The sequence below is a fragment of the Agelaius tricolor genome, unplaced genomic scaffold, assembly GCF_023055355.1.
Source record: "Agelaius tricolor isolate 1412-34295 unplaced genomic scaffold, bAgeTri1.0.p SCAF_9, whole genome shotgun sequence".
NCBI classification, from domain to species: domain Eukaryota; kingdom Metazoa; phylum Chordata; class Aves; order Passeriformes; family Icteridae; genus Agelaius; species Agelaius tricolor.
The window spans coordinates 41,035,839-41,057,235 of NW_027269269.1; the positions used below are offsets into that span (position 1 = coordinate 41,035,839).

The 21,397-nt window shown below is 37.0% G+C and overlaps 1 long non-coding RNA gene across 3 annotated transcripts; it reads left to right on the forward strand.

Annotated features, from left to right (window-relative positions):
• The first annotated feature begins 1,355 nt into the window (after positions 1-1,355).
• On the forward strand, positions 1,356-19,742 carry LOC139593071 (uncharacterized). Of its 3 annotated transcripts, XR_011680195.1 has the most exons (6): positions 1,356-2,593; positions 3,775-4,017; positions 5,696-5,767; positions 7,784-7,852; positions 15,537-15,595; positions 15,706-19,742. It is a non-coding gene; the product is annotated as an uncharacterized lncRNA (long non-coding RNA). The 3 variants fall into 3 exon arrangements; XR_011680194.1 differs by lacking the exons at positions 15,537-15,595; positions 15,706-19,742 and adding an exon at positions 9,869-9,925; XR_011680196.1 differs by lacking the exons at positions 15,537-15,595; positions 15,706-19,742 and adding an exon at positions 9,869-9,925 and having other exon boundaries at positions 3,775-3,818.
• Positions 19,743-21,397: the final 1,655 nt, after the last annotated feature.

Here is a 21,397-nt window from a genome sequence, read left to right on the forward strand (position 1 = left end):
GTACTTATTTATGTCTTTATTTAAATTATGCGGTACCATAAGGATATTTGATTAAGAGCAATGGATTTTTACCTAGAGAGCAAGTCCCTAGGTGCTGGATATAAATCTAATCTCACTCTTTGAAGTTTTATATCTACTTTGGATCTGAAGTCTTGTATCACAATATCCTTGGAAACCTGAATGCAACACATTGACTTTCAAAGCACTTATTCCCAGCTGCAGGATCTTCAGGAGCTTATGTTTGGTGTGACTGATGAGAAGCCTTCAGATCTGAATTTTAACAGTGAAATTAGAATAGGAATCTTTTAGGTGTCTAAAAAGAAAACTTTCCAAACAATAAAAATTGATAACAGACTTTTTTTCTTTTCAGTTCAATATTTTGTTACAACTGAATGAGACTTCTCTGTTTTAGTTCCTCAGTCTGGACAGGACAAGGCTGCATTTTTTGAGGAACAACAGATCTTGGATTGTGTATCTTGGTTGGAGATTTTGCTTCCTGCTAAATGTTCATGCCTGTTTTTTCTCCCCCTGTTCAGGATAAAAATTCATCAAGTCTCGGTGGCTTGCAAATAAGCCACGTGTATATGGCCAGCTTTTTCTCCACTATGAATTTTAATAATAAAATGTGGAAATTTTAAAATTACAGACAATTTCAGGTGCAATCTGTATACACTGCAAAACTTTAAGCTGTGTTTTTGGTAGCTTGCAGTCCCTTAAACAGGCAGAAAATCCCTTCCAACTGTGTGCATAGATTTCTTAGAAAATCAGGAACAGATATGTAAAAGCAGTAAAAGTAAATTACTTAAATAACTTTAGTTGGTCCAAGTTGGAATTTTTTTCCTCACACAGCTGGCAAAAAACTCCCATGGAATAAACTGTACTTGCAGATATTGGGAACAATCTGTTTCCTATAAGAGGTCAGCCAACTTAATTAGTCTCTTTACTATTAAATACATTTCAGCCTATATGTTTTTAATGGCTCAAGTGTTAGTGAGTTTCAAAAAAGTTTTATTTACCCTAAATTAATGTTTGCTTTTTGATAATGCCTCATGATTTTACTCAACCTCACTTTAGTGAAATAGTTTGGAACGATAAATGCGGGTTAAGATCCCCACTATATTCACTATTAGGACAGGAACAAATGACCTCTTAAGGAAGCCTTTCTGGTTTTTTGTGTGCTGTTTTTCCCTACATTTTTGCATATACTGGAGTAACCTGATGTCACAGTTTTAGGCTGAGTTTTTTACTGTTTTATTGTTGTTTTACCTTCTCACACACATTGCAACTTAGATTCATTTCCTTGTGTCTGTAGCATTTTTATTTCTGATTGCCTTTTAAGTGGTCCCAGCAATGTAAGATATTCATAAGAAAAGCCACGACTTTTATAGGGAATAATTTGACTGTTAAGTTTATGCGAATGTATCATTACATAAAAAAATTAAATTTTTATTTTTTTTTATAACTGATAATAAAGCTCTCTGATGAGCTGTTAAAGTACTGGTGTGGAAAACTACTTCTTAGTCACCACTGTACATTATTTTCTAGAGAGCTATTCACTGAAACAGCCATTTTTATACTTTATCTGCTCATTTTGAATGTTGTCTTTTTTTTCAGTAACCTTGGACCTACATGTTTAAAAATTAAACATTTTCTATAAATGTTTTAGAATGTGATTTCACATGTTCTAGACTAAAATGCTTACTTTATTTTACAGTTTCTTTTTATTATCAAGATAGAGCCATGGATCAGAAGAGGAAGCTGTGCCAGTTCACTGTTCTATTTTATTCACCAGCTTTTCTCCTTATTAGTCTTTAAAAATTCCTTATTTACCACATGCAGCAGGACTGAGCACCCACAATAAAACCTGCAGCTGTTTCTGCTTTTTTTTCTTTCTCCTTTTGCCTTCTGCTAACTGTCCCAAACACAGCCAACAATGGTCTGTCCACCCAGGGAACCAACATCAAAAGTCTCTTTTGTTTTAGCACATTCTTCCTCTGCTGCCCCAAGAGCAGCAGCTTTTATGGCATTTGTGGCACGTCAGCAACAGTTGTGAGGAAGACTGTGGGCCGTAATCTCTCATTAATTCTCCTGACCAGAAGCTCTCTGGGTTGGCTCCAGCCCCCAGTGCCAGCAGCACCAGCTGGCCCAGCATCCCTGTGGGAGGGTGTCTGCCCTTTTGCCACTTCTTTTATGGAGTTGCTGTTGGGCCAAGAGGTCCTGAGGAGTCCCAAGATGTCCTGCTGCATTGACTGGGAGGAGAGAGAGATGTTGGCTCTCACTGGGCATTTGGTGGCACAGAACCTTCCAGAGGTTCGTGGCAGTGATTTGACACTGGGAGGACACCAGCCACTGCTGTCTGTTTGTAGACATGCTGCTGTTCATCAGGCTCTGGTTAGAATCCAAGAATCATTATGGCTGGAAAAAACCTCCAAGATGACCAAGTCCAACCTTTGGCTGAGCACCAACACGTGAGCTAAACCACAGCACCAAGTGCTGCACTGAGTCATTTCTCCAACACTTCCAGGGATAAGGACTCCGCCACCTCCTGGGCAGCAATTGAAGAAATTACAGTTCTCGACTGGGTGGACTGCAGGTAAGTTTCTGATATAAACAAGAAAACAAGAAAAAGACCTGGGCTCAGTACTCAGGAGAGGCCACCCAGTGGTTGCTGTTCTTCTGTGTAGTGTTACCTGTTTTAAAGTGACAACAAAAGGAACTTCTAAAGCCTGTCTCCCCTTTGACGACCTAAGAATGAATTATTAAAACCACACTTTGTGAACCACACATTCTGTCTCACATGTATATTGTCTCAAGATGATCAGCCTTTCTGTATTGTGACATGAGAAGGAGAAGCTGCTTTGATTTTGGAGAAAATGCAAATTAAGGAAAAAAAAAAGAAGAAAAGAACAAGCTGGCACTTTTCTTTGTTGTATAGACAGGAATTCCAAGAGACAAATTAAGCTGTTTTCTACTCATGCAACCTTGATGTGGCCAATAAGTGGCTTTGCCATCACACCCTCTGCTTGTGGTTTAACCCCAGACAACAACAAAGCACCCCCCAACCGCAAGCTCCACATTGGTTTGGGGGAAAAAATCAAGAGGATAAAAGTGCAAAACCCCGTGGGCTGTTAGAAACAGTTTAATAGGGAAAGCAAAGGCTATACAAAAGCAAAGCAAAACCAAGAATTCATTCACCAGTTCCCATGGGCAGACAGTACTTCTGACATTCATCTTTGTATGCTGAGTGTGATGCCATGTGCTATGGAATGTCCCTTTGCTCAGTTTACACAATAAAATGTACTTCATCTACTGAAATGTCCAATTGTAGAGGGTAACTGAAAGTGAGAAAATATTGCATTCTTGGTTTATGCAGAAATCAGGTGAAAACAAGCACCTGCTGACTTTAAAAATATTACTTATGCTTCCCCACTGTGACAAATCCTGGCTAAAAATCTTGTCTTGGTTGCTCTTAAGCCCAGCAACCTACCCCAGGCTTGAAAATTTAAATTTTAACAGATAAATATTAGACAAAACCAAATATTTGAAAGCTTTTATACATTAAAATGAAGAAAATACTTTGCATATTCTTATTTGATTACTCATTTTGGTAGTGTTATTAAAAATATCACTTACTACATTTTCAGGACTCTTCTAATGAAAACACTAAGTATTTACTTTAAGTGAAAAAATTCAGTGCTGTGTTACTGTTTTTTTGAAGAGAAACCTGAATTTATGACATGTAGCAATAGTGATATATTCTGTTGTTTATTCCAGGCTTCAGAATTTACCAACACCTCTGAGGCATTTGTCATCTCATGGTAATATCTCTTGTGGGATCTCAGCACATCGTTCCCGATGTCCAGAGATGCCAGGAGAACCCTTGGGGGTCTCGAAAACCCTGGAATGTTGCCAAGAGTGTTTGGTGGCTTGATTTTGATCCATCCACAGAAGTAACAAGAGTCTGAGGACAAGAGAATCACTTTAGAGTACAAGGTGTAAAAAAGACACATTTAGAGGGTGAGATATAGACTTTAAGGTTTTTGGTACAGGGGGGTTATGGAGACAAGATGGAGAGATCGGGGCGTGTCTTGTCCTTCTTCTTTCTTCTTGTCCTCCATCTCCTGTGGTGATGTTGGCACTTAGAGATTGGTTTATGGTGAAGGTGCACTTGCCAACATGGGTGAAAAGCATTGGGAAATAAAGGTAAATATTGTATACGTAGGTTTTAGTATAAAAAGACATGACCGCCCCGTGGGTGGTCAGAGAGTGCCTGTGACTGCCTGCAGATCAGACCTCTGTTGGGCAGACAGAAAAATTTTGTAGATAAGAAATAATAAACAACCTGAAGACCGAAAGCTGAAGAGTCCAGACTCGTCCTTTGCATCGCGCCCACCAAAGAACCACTCTACCCGTGTCGGGGCAGAGACAGACAGCCGGACCCGACAATCTCTCTTATCTGTCTTATTGTTTAATTGCACCATTGCCCAGCTGCATAACCCTGATCAATCTAACCTGATTGTGAAATTTCCCGTATCCCTAATGGAGAGGGTTCCATTATATCCCTCTTTAAATTGAGGGATATTTAGGTGGTGTGTTCATTATTCACTCTTGTTAGAAGATTGGTACCTAAAAACCAATCATATGAACACGTGATGGTTAATAAATTGGTAAAAAACTACTTAGATTAATAACCTTTGGTCAGTTTACGTAATAAAATGTACTTTATCTACTGAAATGTCCAATTCTAGATGGTAGAAATGCAGTATTGTATGTAAGGAACTTGCACTTAAATGTAGATGTAAATCAGTGCATAAAGAAGCACCTGCAAGAATTTGTTATTTTCTTTCTAGATCTTTTTATAAAAAATATAATTTCTTTGCAGATATTCTTAGGTATGGATGTGATTTTAATATGAGGAGCACAATGAATTATTTTAGTGCTTTTTAAGAAAAATAAAAGGTTATGGGTAATATTTGATTATATACTTGGGGTTTTTACTTTGCAAGTTGCTCATGCAATTTTATTACACGTTTTGAGGAAAAAATCTAGAATCTTTGCCAAATTAAGCCAGCCAATCTTTAATTTCACTGAACTGGCTCCACTTCAGAGGACTCAGACTCACTATGGAGAAGTCTGCATAACCTGTAGGAATAAAGCATCACAAATTCCCATTTGCCACCTAGACCTGGGCAGTGATCAATTTATAATGGATTATGATTTTGCCTGCTAATTTTTACCACGAAAGTAATGAGTCAAAATCTGGTTCAATTCTAAAACTGGGTTACTTTTATTTGTGATAGTATTTATTGTTTGTATTTTTTCACTGGTGAACTTATTAAGCATTAGAAATAAATTGAGAAAGTTCATTTCTGCAGGTCTTAGTTTTCAGCATTAGCACATTTGCTATCTTTTTCTTTGTGTATAAAATAGATGTCATTGCAGTGAATCTCTCAGTAAATTTCTCCTAAATCTTTATGCTTTTCTTTATGACATGGGCTTTGTAGTATGAGCCCACCTTTTCCTTTTAAAAATGTAAAATCAAAATGAAAGAACTTGAAAAAAGATATGTCATGAAGGCATGTAATAATGCTTCTTTTTAGAATTATTTTTACAAGTTACCTCCAGCCACTGCTATTTTCACAAGCACTACCAGTATGATTGTCTTGTATGAGCTGATTGAAAACTATTTTTTCAGTTTTCTAAGCAGGAAAGAACTGAGATTTGCAGAAGGAAAAGGGACTGCAGAGCAGTACTGTAATAAAGGATGGTAAGTAGCCCTACCACATAAAGCTGAAAGGTGGGAAAGGATATTAAACTGGGAACCTTGCTTTGGCAAAAGAGAACCCTTCATATTCAGAGATAAGAATTCATTGTAAATGTAATTAAAATTGTAACAGATTGATCAAAAAAACTACAAGCAGTTACTTTCAGTCCCCTTGCAATCATGCTAAAACCTGCAGCCAAATTTTCTAATTAATGCAGAAAAACCTCTTTGATAACAAAGTTTAAATTTTTAATGCAAAAATTTGTTAATCTCCACCTTTTACTTTTGCTGCTATGACCACCCTGGGGCTCCCCTTCTGGCCCCAAAGGTTCTGCCAGACAGGGCATGAGGGGTTTTGGTAAATGCCACAGCAGCCTGGCACATCTGGATGAGCCCTTGCAAGTCCTGTCAGGAATACAATAAAAAGTCTGGGTTCTTTCATTAGGATGTGCAAAACATTGCAAATACTGGGCTACAAGAAGCCTTCAAGTTCATTTTTAAGTATTGACAGGGTGGAGGTCAGATGATAGAGGCTTTGATGTGCCATTTCTAGAAGAGTTTCAGTTCAGAGAAAAAGGGAATTGTAATGAATTTTTGTAGATCCCTAATTTATAGCCTTTCCCTCCCTCAAAAGCTCCCATTTCATTTCTGTGTTTGGCACAGAAATCAATCTAGTAGAGACACAGCAAGGCTTCGTAATCAGCTATTACAAAACAGATTGAGCCTGGCATCAGAGGAGAAGGGGGATTTCACTGTTGTGTGCAATTTCACTGGCAACTCCAAGATGCTCAAATATTACTTGTCCAGCTCTAGTTCCCCTTTTCTCTCACCCTTCCTATATTACACTCTAGCAGCCAATATGAAGTCACACAATGGGAAAAAAATAGCAACTTTATGATTTAAGTGTAATTTCTTTCTAGTTATATTTTTGCCTTCTAGGTTTTGATTAAATTAATTCAGAATTTAACAAAGACAGAGGTGCCACCCATGTTTGCTTTTTCCCTCCCTGACATTAATTATAATGTATATATGTTTTAAATTTCATGAGCAGTCGGTAGGTTTGATCTGCAGCCTGGTAACAACTTTTAGAATCCATAAGTTCAATTAAGAGTCTGTGTTTTGTGTGAAAAGGTATCTGTGTTGCTCTTTTGAGCTTGACCACTGTAGCTGGAATTATACAATAAGACCTTCCAAGCAGCAATGAGCACCAGCAACAATCTTAGACTAAAATTCTTTCTACTTATTGGTTCTTTATGTAAAGATGCACAGATGAGAACTGATGACCACAGTACAACAATGTGTGGTTTTGAAATTCTCAATGGTGTTTTGTACAGCTGGGATCAATGTTTAAGTGAGGGAGGAATGTAAAAATATTCTCATATACAACTTTGTAGCTGGAAAAAAACCACACTGGCTCATTTAATTCACTGGTTGATGATCACATACAGAAAAATCTACCATAGCTTTTGTTAGGAGAACAGATTCATTTAACAATGGGTAATATTGGTTACTGGAAAGCCTGATGATGTTGAATGGCTGAAATCTTAAAAGTACAATTTGAGAACAATTTAATGCATCTAATCCAAATATGTAATTCAGACAATATGAGAAACAGGCCTGTGGAGTAAATTGTAGTCATCCCAAGAAATAAGATAATGGCCTCAATGGGGCAATCTTTACTTACTGTATCCTTAGTACTGATGAGTCAGCAAGGCTGGTAAAAATTAAGGTTTTTCCTGACATTCAAGGCTCTAGAAAATTCAAGGTAGTTTAATTACTGTATTACATAATCAGGGAAATCCAAGTGAGATTGGTGCTAGCCTGATCTTGAAGTATTTGTATTAGAAGCACATTGTGGGAAGAGATCCAAAGTACAAATTATCTTATCCTGCATTTTTGTTTGCTACAAGAGAATGTCTTTTGAAGCACCAGGAAACTTGAAGACTTGCAAAATTTCTCTTGTACACAAACATTTTTACAACCACTGTTTTTTTTGGTTTTTTTTTTTTGGCATTGTAGACTCCTGAAAGATTTCATACAAAAGAGACCTGAGCTGGGAAGACCAGCGTCACTCACAGAGCTGCTCTGGTAAGAGGTGATATTTGTATGAGTGACCAAATGTCTAGACCACAGAAAATTTCTGCAACAGCAGATGACAGTCAAAGGCTTTCAGAAATCACAAAGGAGAACATAATTGTGCCAAATGAATCTTTGTAATGAATCTGGTTCTTTTGCTTTGCTCTCTCTCTCTTAAAAATAAAAAAAAGCCCTAAATGCCTTTTCCAGGGACTGTTTTGGCACTATTACATCTTCTCTTCACCCCTTAGGAGAGCTTTTACCTTTAATTTTGGTGTATCCTGCTGTGGCCATGCTATTACTTAGCTATGACAAGAGTTTTAAAATTACAAACATGTGGGGCTGGGGTTGCTGCATTTTGCTTTAGCCTTTCAAAGTGGCTTGTTGATGTTAATATACAGCACCCCTGCTGTGCTATTTTTTCTTATTCTGACTTTCTTTTTTTGTTGCATTTTGCATGTGGAGCCTGAGTGATTAATATTTCATCAGTTCTTTAGTGCAGAATGTCACAAGGATGTGTTGCATTTGGCTTTTCTGGAGCTCTGTTGCCACTGAATTGTGACTAATAGCTGGAGCTGGACCTCTAATGGTTTCATGGGATCACCATCAAATAGAAACAAACAACTGTTTGCCACATCATTAATCTATAAGAAGTTCATTAAATATCTTCATCTGCATTTTAAATGCAACCTTCTTTACAGTATGTAATAAATTATTCTGATAATGTGTACCCTGGCTTAATTCAATGTTTAATGTAAAATTTATTGTTTAATGTAAAATTCAATGTACAGTAGCACAGATTCATTAGTGAAGTGGTTGGTCTGTTGCAAAAAAGAGGGTTACAAAATTTTGTGAAAAACAATGTTTATTTGTATATTTTGACTAGAGATGACATAAGGAAATGCATTTCAATTGTTTGCATTTTTAAAACTCCTAAAAAAAAAGCATGTGTGTACACACATGTATGTACATAAATACCAGATGTTGGCAACACAACCACTTCCTCTAGAAAATAGATTTATTTTCATAAGTTAAATTGGATGTAATTTTTCACGTTTAGCTTGAAATCATCTTATGTTTGTATTAACAAACCTCAGGAAGAAACAACATATTTTTCCCTGATTTTTTTTTTATTGCAAACACAGGATGATTATATGATTGAGCAATTGCAATTTCATTTCTTTCTAAAACGAATGCATGCTTTACAGGTGTTGGTGTGTGGTTCTTGGCATCAGTTTTTCACATGCACGTCAGGTTGTAGACTTGGGGTAGCCTTGAAAAATAGTGGCAATGGTAATGGTGGGTGGCAAGCCAGGGAGAGACCAGAATGCCAGGATTACACGAGAAAAAACAGGACTTAAAAGTGGGAGGATATAATCTTAGCTAAATCTGAAAGAAACTCGGGCTGGAGGGCTCTTTGATTATGTTTCTAGCAGATAACCTGTTTGAGTTGGAATATAAGTGGATAATCCACATAAGTGCTCATATCAGAAGGCTTTAACTCTGTGGAGTGATCTCAGTAGGATACAATTCTTCTACCAAAACCTCAGTGATCACATTAACAACTTAAAAAACACAGTTAATGTTGGCTTTTTAAGTTATATATAAAAGAATTAATTTTCTGGTTTACCCTTGTTTTGGTTAATTTTTGAATAATTTTGTAGATCTTTCTGCTCTTTATTTTCAAAATCCAAGTAAGGAGTGCTCAACAGCAGACTTGTGCCCAGGCTTAGCTGGGGAAGACACACAGATAAAAAAATCAAACTCTTCTCATATAAAGCATTGAGCACAAATATAATATGGAAGGGATGTAGTGAATCTTTTAGCAAAATAAAGAGCACTGAAAAATAAAGAGCAAAAGATATTATGAATCTCATTTCAGAACTTTAACTTGGTACTGGTACAAGGATAAGGATTCATTACAGGTTTTGCTCTGATCTATCATACAAAATGAAGTGGGTTCTTTTGATTTTTATTTCACTGAAGTAATTTCTAATGCAGATATATTTTCCTCCAATATTCTCATAGGAAAACATATTGTGGGAAATGAAAATCAGATTGTGTCACCGACGTATTGGATTTGAAAGCAAGCAGAGCCTTGGTGATTTTGGGTGATTATTGCATGGTTGCCTGGTGGTGAGGTCTCTTCTACTTCCCGCTGCATCTACCTTTGAGTTGTGTTGTGCTACTGGAGGGAAAACCTGGCATTCTGTGTTGACAGCTCACATTTGAATAATTTTCTTCTTTACAGCCTCTACAGTATTTTTTAGTGTTTTTTTAATCTATCAAAGAAAATCAAGAAATTGCCTGATGGGTTTAGCTGGCAAATGCAGTAATTCCAAAGTCTCTCACTCTTCTTGGGTGTGGTGAAAATTTTGAAAATGTAACCACTGAAAAAAGAAACCAGAAAGCCAGGGGAAATAACATGAGGACTGCTGTGATGCTTAAAGAGACTGGAACAGTTTGTCATTTTTAAAAGCTTGAGAGCTGTGCTCTGCATTGTAACTTGGTGTCTTTGTTTCCATGTTATCAGGGGTACATCTGCAGCCACAAAGCTGAAAGAAGGAGTGCAGGGAGGAGTGAAAAACTCAAAGCAGAGAGGGAAGTGTTCCAGCTGTCAGGCTGTTGGGTGTTCAGCATTGTAGAAATTGCAGGCTGTCCCTCCTGAGCTGCAAGGGCATCAGCCTCAGTCTCTGAGGCATTGCTGAGTTAAGAGTCATGATGATGAAAAGCATTTTGTTATTTAAAAACAGATAAAGAAAAGCTCCAAACAGGACATCTCCAGAATATATTCCATGCAGGAATAAATAAATGCTTTTGGCTAGGAGATGCTTTCACAAAGTGTAAGATTAAGGTTTAGCTCATCTCTCTGAATCATATGCACAGCAGCAATTGTTTGGAAAGCAGGTAGTTTCTTGCCTTCCTGTTCATCAGTCTTGGCTTCAATTGTGAAGAATATATACAATCTTAATTTTTTTCTTTTTGTGGGATGCAGAAAAATAGGAAAAAAAAAAAAAAGAGAAGCTAGGCATGGATGGCAAGGCAACTCTTTGCTGTAACTGTTTTGCCTTTTGGAGAAGTAAATATGTAAGAAACTGAGGAAACATAGCCAGCTTGTAGCCCCTTCCCTCGGTGAGGCTTGCTGTGAATAGGCAAATAATGCATTTCCCTGTGGAGCTCCTTACCTGGTAACTGCCCAGTAACATGGATTTGAGCTTGCCAGAGGCCTGCCTCTGGCTCTTGGCAGGATTGTTTTGTGCAGAGGAATGCAGTGCTGCTGAAACAGCCTTTGGGACTGATGGCCACAGACACAGCCCTGGCAGTTGTAAGCTTCCTTTTCCCCTTTCAACTGGAAAGTTTTACCCTTTTTCTGGCGCAGCCACAGCCATAAAATTCCATTTCCATTCAGCATTTGGCCTGCTGCAAAGTCAACCACAGTAGAGTTTTTATTTTGGGGAGCTGCATGCAGCCATTGCATTGGAGCAGCTACTGCATTTCATTAGAGCAAGACAAATCTAATCTCCCGTGATGAACTCTGCCATCACTTGTGCTGTGCTACAACTGAAGATGAAGCTTCAGATCTGTCTTGCTCCTGAGCTGAGCTTAATCTGAGTGTTCACTATAAATGTGTGTAAAACTCCATATCTCATTACTAGTCTCCTGGGCTTTCTCTAAACAAATACAGTGGATTAAAATGCAAGTTCATTAGGTTAAAGTGCTTAATTATCTTAAAACTCTCAGTGTTAGAGTCAGATGTCAAGATTTGATTAGCACTGCAGGGAGGCTCTGTAAGAAGCAAAATGGAAATAGCCATTGTCCTACTATTGTTAAAATGCTATAAATATGTAAATAAGGACACAAATATAGGTCTAGCTACATATGCAATATTTCTTAACTCTCAAATGAAATGATTAGCATAAGTTATTTTGTTGCATCCCTATCTCTGATACTTAATTATATCAATGCTACATTATTTAATATTCTATGACAAGTTGTCATAATCACATTTCCTTTCAGGCTTGTTTATTGCCTTCTTTACTTATTAAAGTGCTCTTTAGTTTTGTGTAGAGGAAAAATTAATATCATTTATTATTGACCCCTAATGCACCAAGATTTAGAGTTCTGAGACTCTCCCACAAGGTGTGTTATAAGGGTGAATTTTAGCTTGGGAAGAGTACTCTAAAATGATTAATGAGCTACCACCCAGGGAAGAAATGAAAATACTGTGTCTTACCATAAGAAAACACAATTATGTTAAAGCAGTCAAGGGATCTATATTTTCACCTTCCTTGTTTCATGGCCTTCCTTTGTTACTCAGAAAGAGTTGGTGTATAGGAAAGAGAGCAGAAACTGCATTCCATGTGAGAAAGGCCAGCTGTGTATGGGAGGAAATGGGGTTTGATGGTTTTCAGTGCTCTAATTGCAATTCCATCCTTCCAGTTAGAAAAAAGTGTGGTGCAAACTACCAAAATCCACATTCAGTTTTATTATGCTCTTCATGTTCTTGAAAAGGAAAAAGAGCCCAGCTACCTAACATCAGCAAACAGGAAATGAAATTGAAAATGATCATTAGTTAACTCTTGAGCTTGCACCTCCATGATTTTTTTTTTCATCTGGCTATTCTTAGCTTCAAGGGGCAGTTGTGTAAGCCAGTAGCTATAAGTATTATTTTTTAGGGCTTATTCTTTTCTTTTGTTTTGAGCTTGCTTATTTGCTTTATGGTTTAGTTTGGTGGGTTTCTTTTTTTATTCTCATACAGGGATTTTATTCTTACAGTGTGTTTATTTTCTCCTAAGAGCTTTCAATCCTTTCTTTAATCCAAGATGAAACCTGCCACATAACACTGCACTGACAGTTCCCTGTGAACAGGTGAAATTCCAGGCACGTGAGTGGTTGTGGTTTACAAAGGCTTGGGCAATGCTAACCAAGCATGCCTTTGGCAGATGTGGCAGTGCCTGTTGCAAGCTTTAGTTTGTGCCAGGTGGTGCTGCATAAGAATTTGATGCATTTTCAAGTTGAAAAATCTCATTTCTTCTGCTTGGATGCCCAGCATTACACAATATTCATGATGGGGCTGCTCCACTGAGGCTGAGGTATTTAATCTGCAGCTTGCTGAAGGATTTTGAGACCTGTTAGCAGGGTGAGATTCAGGCAGGGAGCAGCTTTCCTGTCTATTCCAGTCCCTAGTGTTTCAGCTTTTCTGTAGGAATATTTCACTTGCATATCTCTCTCTCTCTCTCTCAAGTGACACGATAATGAGATTTTTTTAGGTGGCATCAAAATGGTTCTGTAAATAGCTAAGGCAAAATCCTGCCCCAGGGAAGTAAGTAGCAGTGCTGTTGGAGGGAATTACAGTCAAATGCAAGTATCTGGGCAGGTGGTCTCCAGGGAAAAAAAATCAGAAGGCAGAGATGGACTTGATTGGGCCACCTGCATCCACACGAGAGCACCTCCAGAAAGGGAGAAGGGTCATCCATTCAACAATGGTTGTAGCAGAGGGTGTTTAATTCTTTGGATAATGATGGCTCTGTACAGAAAGATATTGAAAGGAAATAATCCTCCTGGTATGTTTCCTTTTTTCCAACCCTAGAATATTAATATTTCTATGACTAGAAAAAAAATAACAAAACATTTTCTCTCAAAACATGTGTCTGGAAAAAAACCAAAATTTAACTGAAAGCAGAGATTGCCAGTTAAATAGTATCATCAACACCTTTTAGTTAGTGCTTCCTAAAAGCATATTTGAATTATTTTGAAAGGTAATCTTGAAGCTGTGAAATGGCATCCTGTGTTGCTTTTGTCTTGTTTATCCTCAACAGTTTTCAATGCTTGTAACTTCAGGCTTTGGTTTCTGCTTTGAGACTCTGTGTCCTCAAGTTCTGTCTTGCACTGCTGACTGCCTGAATTTTCTCACTAATCGTAAAGTGTGTTGATACTCTCATACTGCTGCAAATGCATTAACCCTTGGGTTTCTGTGGATGTTTACAATTTTTCTCTCCACTGCTCATGGGAGGAAAGGGAATATCAGGAGTGTGCAAGCAGTGAGATGGTTAACTGGCTCCAGGACAGATGTTCATGTTGCTCTAATTTTGACAAAAGTACATTGGCTTCCTGTGAAGCAGAGGATTGATTTTTAAACATAGTATTTGCAGACCAAGCACTATGTGGCTCAAGTCCAGCTCTCTTGAAAGACTTATTAACAGCCCCTCACATTCTCTTTGTTCTTTGGAAAATCATCAACTCCTTCAGACACCTACTGTAGCTTCCTGGGGTTCCTATACCAGCATTCTATTAATGGTTGCTTCTTTTATCTGTTGAACATTTATGCTTCATTATTTCATGTTTTAAGAACATTTTTTTTAAATTATATTCATTAGGTAATTGCAAGAAGTCATGATTATTTTTTTTTCTGTAAACAATAATTTGCTTGCAATTTCTTAGATTATGCTTTTATATCGTGCAATTGATAGATTTTACCTTCTAGCCTCAAAACATACTTTTAAGAAATCTATTTCAGACCATGTTTTTTAAATGGGCATGACTACCATTATTATAATTGTTATTTTTGTTTATGCTATTTTATTTATGTTTATTTTGTTTAGAATTACTAACATATTTATGAACAGGTTAATAGAATTATTAGACTTTTCAGTGCTAACATGTACCACCTTACTCTGATATGTGCCAGAATTTTACAAGTAATAATACAGGAAATAAATATTATAAAACATCAGGAACATGTTTTGATGGGTTACAGCAGCCGCTTAAAAAGTGAGGCTTGGACCAACCTTGCAGTGCAGAGTGGCTGACACCTTCCCTGGCCACAGTACAAATCAGGTTGCACACCTCAAACAGTAGGGTCAGGAATATTATGAAAGTATTGTAGAGATAACTCTTAAACCAAACTTGGTTTTAACAGGCCATTGAGTGCCATGGCAATATCTGTCTCTTTTACATACAAATTTCTATATCATCTGCATGCAGAGGTATGGAAAAGGATCTGGAAGTTTATTTTCACCAGGAACACTCCTGTGCATTTACCCCCAAACACTTAAGAGTTTGTGAGCAAACTTTATTAGAGTGATGAATTTACAGACATGAAAGAATAGCTCTAAGCCTTAGCATCAGAAATTTCTTTGTATTTGCATGTTTGGCTATACTTATATTTTTTCAGTAATTACAAGTTTATTTATGTATTATATGCAAAAGAAATTCCCCTTTGCCCTTAATCTTTTTGTGTCCTCAATGTATACATTTGTCATCAGCTGCAACAATGTAAACACAGAATAAGTCTGTTTAGCTTTCTATTTCCATTTCCAAAACACACATATTTTCTCAGTGAGTTTTAAATACTCTATTGTCCAGGGCTAAATTTGTAATTGAATATATACATATTAAAAGGAGTTTTTGGTCTCAGATAAAAACTGAGGCAAAACCTAATGACAAAACAAAACAGAAAACAAAACATTCAGTTTTCTGTCACTAATTTTCTGACTTTCTTGGTTTGCAGAATAATGTTCTAAAATTAACCTAATGTATCAATTGCATTCACTCCTTATCACTTGCAGCATATTTTAGGCAAATTGTCTGTAGTTTATAGATGCTTGGTGAAGGGGTCACCTATAGGGAAATGCAGGGAACATCATGTTTCCATCCTCTTTCAAATCTAATGTTATCAACTATTGTCTTTTTAAAGGGCCCTCCAAGATACAATTGTTCTTATCTTGGAGAAAGAAGTAATGACAATGATTCATGGTAAGAACAACTTACCATGGTTTTCTAAATGTTTTTTCAAGGATGTTTGCTGCTGTGCAGTATTTTTATTGCATTATTTTCTTTTCTTTCTCTTTGATTTCCATATATAGTATTGTAGAAAATGAAGAAGGGGTGCCTGTGAAACTCAAACACATCATGGACTATCCTTTGGATGGAGGTGCTTGTCTTTTCCAAGATTCCAGTGATCATTTCAGAAAGGAAGTAGTTCTCAGTGTGATTTCTCCTCTCTCTTTTTTCTTCTCATTTTTGTTTCAGAGTTGCTTTTCTTCTTTATAATCAGAAAAACTGATCCCATTTTATCACAATTTAGATATTTTAATGCCCTGCAGCAGACTCAGTCTGCAGTGTGCCATGTTTGACATACTTGAGGCACAGCTTAAATTCAAACTTTTGTCCCTGTTTAGGAAGGCAGAAAAACCTGCTGGTATAAATTAACTGAAGCTTACTGCCTAAATAAAAATGTCTCTTCTTTAAAACTGAGGAACATTACTGTGCAAAATTCCACCATGATGCACTGTAATTGAGCAAAATGTTCCTAGGATGCCTGGCTTTCTTATCGGCTTTATTGTTTTTCATCTCTTACTGGATTGTGAAATGCTGCATGTGATTCATATCATTTATTCAGGCTGCTGTGAGAACAGTCCTTCAAAGCAGCTTTTAAGATATTTAATCTTATTATTTTACAGTAAATATATAAAAGCTTGAAAATAAACAGTAGGAGAGGCATGGATGAATGACACTGATGTTTTGCATATCAGAACCATTATGCTTCCACTTACACTGCAATGGGAATAGAGGGGGAAAAGGCCAGATATGATTCAGCCTATAAGCAATTTTTGTGGTGACTAATCATTAGGAAAAATAAGCAGCCATAATTTTCATACCACTGCTGTTATCCATTCATCTCTCAGGGTAAATTGCAAAGGAAATTTAAGTCTTCTCTAAAGTATGATGGGGGATGTATGGCACTTTTTTTCCTACTATCTAATGAGGCTCTCTAAAAATCATAATGCTGGGAAATGTTAGAGATATGGATAAAGCACATTTAAATATGTATTTAGAATAAAATATAAAGAAGGCAAAAGAGAGATGGATTCATACAGTAAAAAGCCTGGGTTTTGGCTGGGAAAATGTTTTTGCTGCTCATACAGTGGCCATAACTCAGACAAAAATGATCACCTGCAGAAAACCACTCTTTGTAAGTTCTCAAAGAAGCAGAACATGTTGTGCCCTGCAGCTTTCTTTCTTTCATGAGGAAGAGGCTGTTTCATGAAGCATAGATCATTTTTGTGTGTCAAAACCTGTTAAAGGTAAGATATCCCCCAACAACCACACCCCAGTGCTGGGCACTGAAAGCCTCACACATCTGCCTGGCTGAGTGCTGCAACACCTGACCCTAAAGGTGTCTGAAGTTGAGGATTAAGCAGCTTAGAGGTTTATTCCAGGCAGATTCATGATGGATCAGTTTATCTGCAGACCTCTTCAGTAACATCTGCAGCTCACAGCTGGAAACAGGATCCTAGGGAGTTTAAATCCTTGGCCAGGGTCACCATTCATGGCCAAAGGTTTACATATAAGGTCTAGCCCTGTAATGTCCATAAACTGAGAAATTAAAACACAAATGTTTAAAAAAAGATTGTGCAGTTGAACCTCTCTCTGAGCCAAAAGTGATCCCAGCCTTTTCCCTGTGATGTTCAGAGCTATAACCACTCATCACATTTCCATTTAAAATGAGACCACAGCTAAGAAAATGTGGTGGCTGTGTTTGTACACACACAGAGTTCACAGATGTAAAGTAGTCTTTATCAGATTTCATGATTTTTAGACTCTTTGCTCAGGAAAGGAATAGCTTTCTTCCTTCTAGAATTGCCCTGCTCTTTTTCTCATGTCAAATTATTCCAGCAAGCAGGGGACAAGTGAGGCTGGAGGAATGGGGCAGGAAGAGATTTATCAGTTCCAACACAATTTCCAGCCAGTGCACAGCAAACTTGGGGGGAAAGGAGTTTTGGAAGCCAGTGGCTATAAAACATCTGCTTTGCTCTGATTAATGAAATTTTCCCACTGCCACCATTGCATCATGAAACATCTTTTTGTCTGACAGAACCTCAAGTACAAGTGTTGCGTACTGATTCCTTGGGAGGAAATATGATTTCTCACAATAAATATTTTCTAGTGAATGATTATAGTGTATTCTGAGGAGTTCTGTAAGCCTGAGGTTTTACTTTTAATTAGCTAGTGTGAGACAAATATTAATCCATAGGATTCATATCCTATGAGTAATAGTTAATAGTTATGGCATAACTCTTTTTAACTCTCAAGCTATAAATAAACATTATAAAATAAGTTCAGTGCCAAACAGAAAAGTCTCCCCTAGCTGATTTTGCTGTCAAGAAATAACAAATCAAAAATCTTCTGACTGAAAATTTGTAGTGGCTGTATATATAAATTGAGGAAGATATGGATCCTTAGCCCAGAACATTTTATATTATCTCATATGAATTTCATGGAGCAATGTGTTCAGCTCAGAATTCTGAAGTGTCTGCATCCAGTGGAGACATTTGAAGGAACAGCGGTTCTTCGGTGTTTTCAACTTCTTTAAGAAAAAAAAAAATTCAGATATTAAAACAGAAAGCTTTCAAGATGAAGACATGTTGCAAAAAATTACTCCAGGTTAGGAGAAAATAAAATGCATTCTAATGTCCCATCAGATTTGTTGGTTTCCTATTACAGTAGGAAGATGTGGAGTGGCATCAGAGTATAGATATAAATAGGAAATAAGAAAACAAGGCAAACTTTTGGAGAACTAACTTTAATTTGGATTTCCTGGGAGCACAGTACATAGGAAATCATATGGAATCATAGGAATTAGCATGATATGAGACAGATGCCATGAACAAGGCATAGAGGTAGCACACAGACATTTTCCAAGTTCAGGGAATCTTCAGCAGCAGCAGAGTGATAGGAAAAAAACCCCTGTACCTAAAAGAATGAGATTAATGGTTTTTTATCCAGTTTTAGAAGACAGGAAGAAAAAAAAAAAAAAGCAGAGAGGAAGAAAACAGCACAGGATTGAGGGGTTTGTCCCCAAAACCTTCTGAGCTCACAGGTATTGTTTTGCCCAGCATTCAGAGACCTTCATCAGAAATTTCAGTCTCTGGATTGAAGCCCCTGGCAGCGAGGGGAGGTTGTTTCCCCTGCCAGTATTAATGTTATGGAAGTTGTACTGAGTGAGCTATTTCCAGCATAAAGGGAGCCTTTCTGCTCTTTTGTGCAGGAGACAAAAGAGATATCACTTGCAACATCATGTGCAATTCTTATTGCTTGTGTTCTGCAAGATTAAGTGACGGTGCAACGGAGTGATTGAGGAAGTGGCAGCCTTGCTTATAGGGACAAAGAAAGGGCCTTGCAAAATAAAAACAGTGTTTAAATGTAGAAGAGACAAGCATGGAGCTGGGGAAAAATCCTCTCAGCTAACAGATAACACTTGTCAAAAGACAAACAGGGATAACCTCAGCATATATGAATTTATGAGGGAAATTAAAAGCAGCTTTCAAATTCTCAGACCAAAAAAGGGGAATAGATAGGTTCTGGGAATTTAGCTGGTTGCAATATCAGTTCTGCCACAGGACTGTAGAAGAAAATGTATGATGAACTTTCTTAAACCAGGAGAAGATCAATTTCAGCCTGTTTCCCATTGTCTTTGCAGTTTGAGCATGTATCAGAGTATTTCAGGTAAATACTTTGGAAATCAGTGTTTCATCTTTCAGCAAAAGTGTCTGTGTTTGCCTTCCCAAAAGCTGCAATGCATGTTTATGTTGAAGTGTGTAGACTTTAATCGCTTTCATGTAAATAGATCAGTGCATTAAACATAGTTAATGTGACACTTACAAATGTATTTTCTTTGCATGGAACACAAGCAGGTTCGGTAAGCAGATTTTCAAGATATTTACTGGGTGTTTATTTTAAATAGAATTATTATTCTTCAAAACAACCTGTTGTTCAAATGTAAATTTAGAGCAAATTCTATTCTCATATTAATAGTAAAATTTCAGAACACTAAGGCCTTTTGCCTTTTGAGATAGTCACTGAATCTCTCTCTGCACACAAGCTAATTGAATAACAAGAGTACTAGCATAACTAACATAACTATATCTTCCAAATTTGTTAATTCTGCCCAGAATATTTGTGATTTCATTAGCATGCTGGTGATTACAGTGGTTACAAATTAATTTATGCTTTTCAATTAATTTTGTTCACAGGGAATTGCAATGATAAATATATTACTAATGCACTGTCTTTCTATAAGACTTCTCATTCAACCTTTAATTATGTAGCCACATTCTTTAAATGGGCAAATATATTTTCAATTATAAACATTGAAGTGATAGGTATGGGAGAAAAGGAGTATTGCTATTGCATATTTGCTCATACAAGCAGAAGGCCAGACCTTCATTATCACCATATTCTCTTTGGGAATTTGACAGAGGTTATGTTACTTGTAAGATAATTAACAGCACAAAAAGATTTGTGTATTTTTAGGCTGATTTTTCTTCTGGCAATTTATTTTCATACCCATGGAAAATTACTTGTTCCTTAGGCCCAACATTTTTTTTTTTGAGACTTTAACAAGACAAAAATGGAACAACAGTAAATTCATGCTTTTGAGTATTAAGTCAGGACTGCAAACAAATTCAGTTTACTGAAAACTGTGCAAAAATTGCAAAAAGTCATTGCAGAAACTCTGATTTTGGAAGTTTATGTTTGTAATTCAGGTAGAACAGAAAAATTAATTTTTCCCCACAGTCATCTTAGTTCTCCAGACTTACGGACTTCTCCAGGTGTTGTTTTTCTTGCACAGCTTTATGCCTTTGTTTACTTTGCATTCTTGGGCCGTATTTACGTGGTCTTTGCTGTTTATTGGCTCAAGTTAACCAACCCCTGACAGCTGTGCAGTAGGAACTGCAGCCCTCTGCAGTGGCCAGGAACAGATCTCTTGGTGCACATCCATCAAACTGGCACCTGGAGAGCCCTGCAAAGGATTCTGTGTCTTAATGAAACTTTGACAGCACTGCAAGTGCTTCAGAGACCAGTCCCTGAGTGGGAAAAGTTAACAGATTGGTTCCCTTCCTAATTTATCATTTGTCAGGCCTTCAGGTACCTATACTTTAATCCTGAACTTTTCATTGTTGGCTATTCTGGACTTAGTTTTCACACTGTGTTGTGTCAAAACAAGAATAAATCATTGCTGGGAGCAGAAATCTCTTTTTGCAGAAATAATGGAAGAGAGTGTGTCTTTTTTTAAAATTTGGGCAGCTATGGCTATTTAGTCTCACATATTTTTTTAGTTTTCTAAGTAAATGAGCTGGATTGAGTAAAATCAAGTAAATTGATTACTGATTTTGGTCTTGCTACTGTGTTTATAAATTTATGCTATCAGCAATTTCAGATTGTTTGAATTCTTTAGAGAAACTCCTCTTATGACCTTTTATTTGGTAGTGAAACACCTTAGAAAGGTACAAAAGTTCTGAAAAGAACTGATAAAATCCCTAGTCTGACAAAAGAGCTGAGTCTTGCAAGCTGAAAAGTGAAATCATTGCAACCCTTTCTTTCCCCCCAGTAAACTATAGGAAACTTCTAAAAGAAAATCTAAAACATGTTCTCATTTTTACTTCATTTCCCAAAGTGTAAGAATAGATGCCATTATCTAAGATAAAAACCAAAAAGATGTTAAGCTTTAATTAGAGAAACAACAGCTAAGGAAGTATATTTGTTTATGCATGT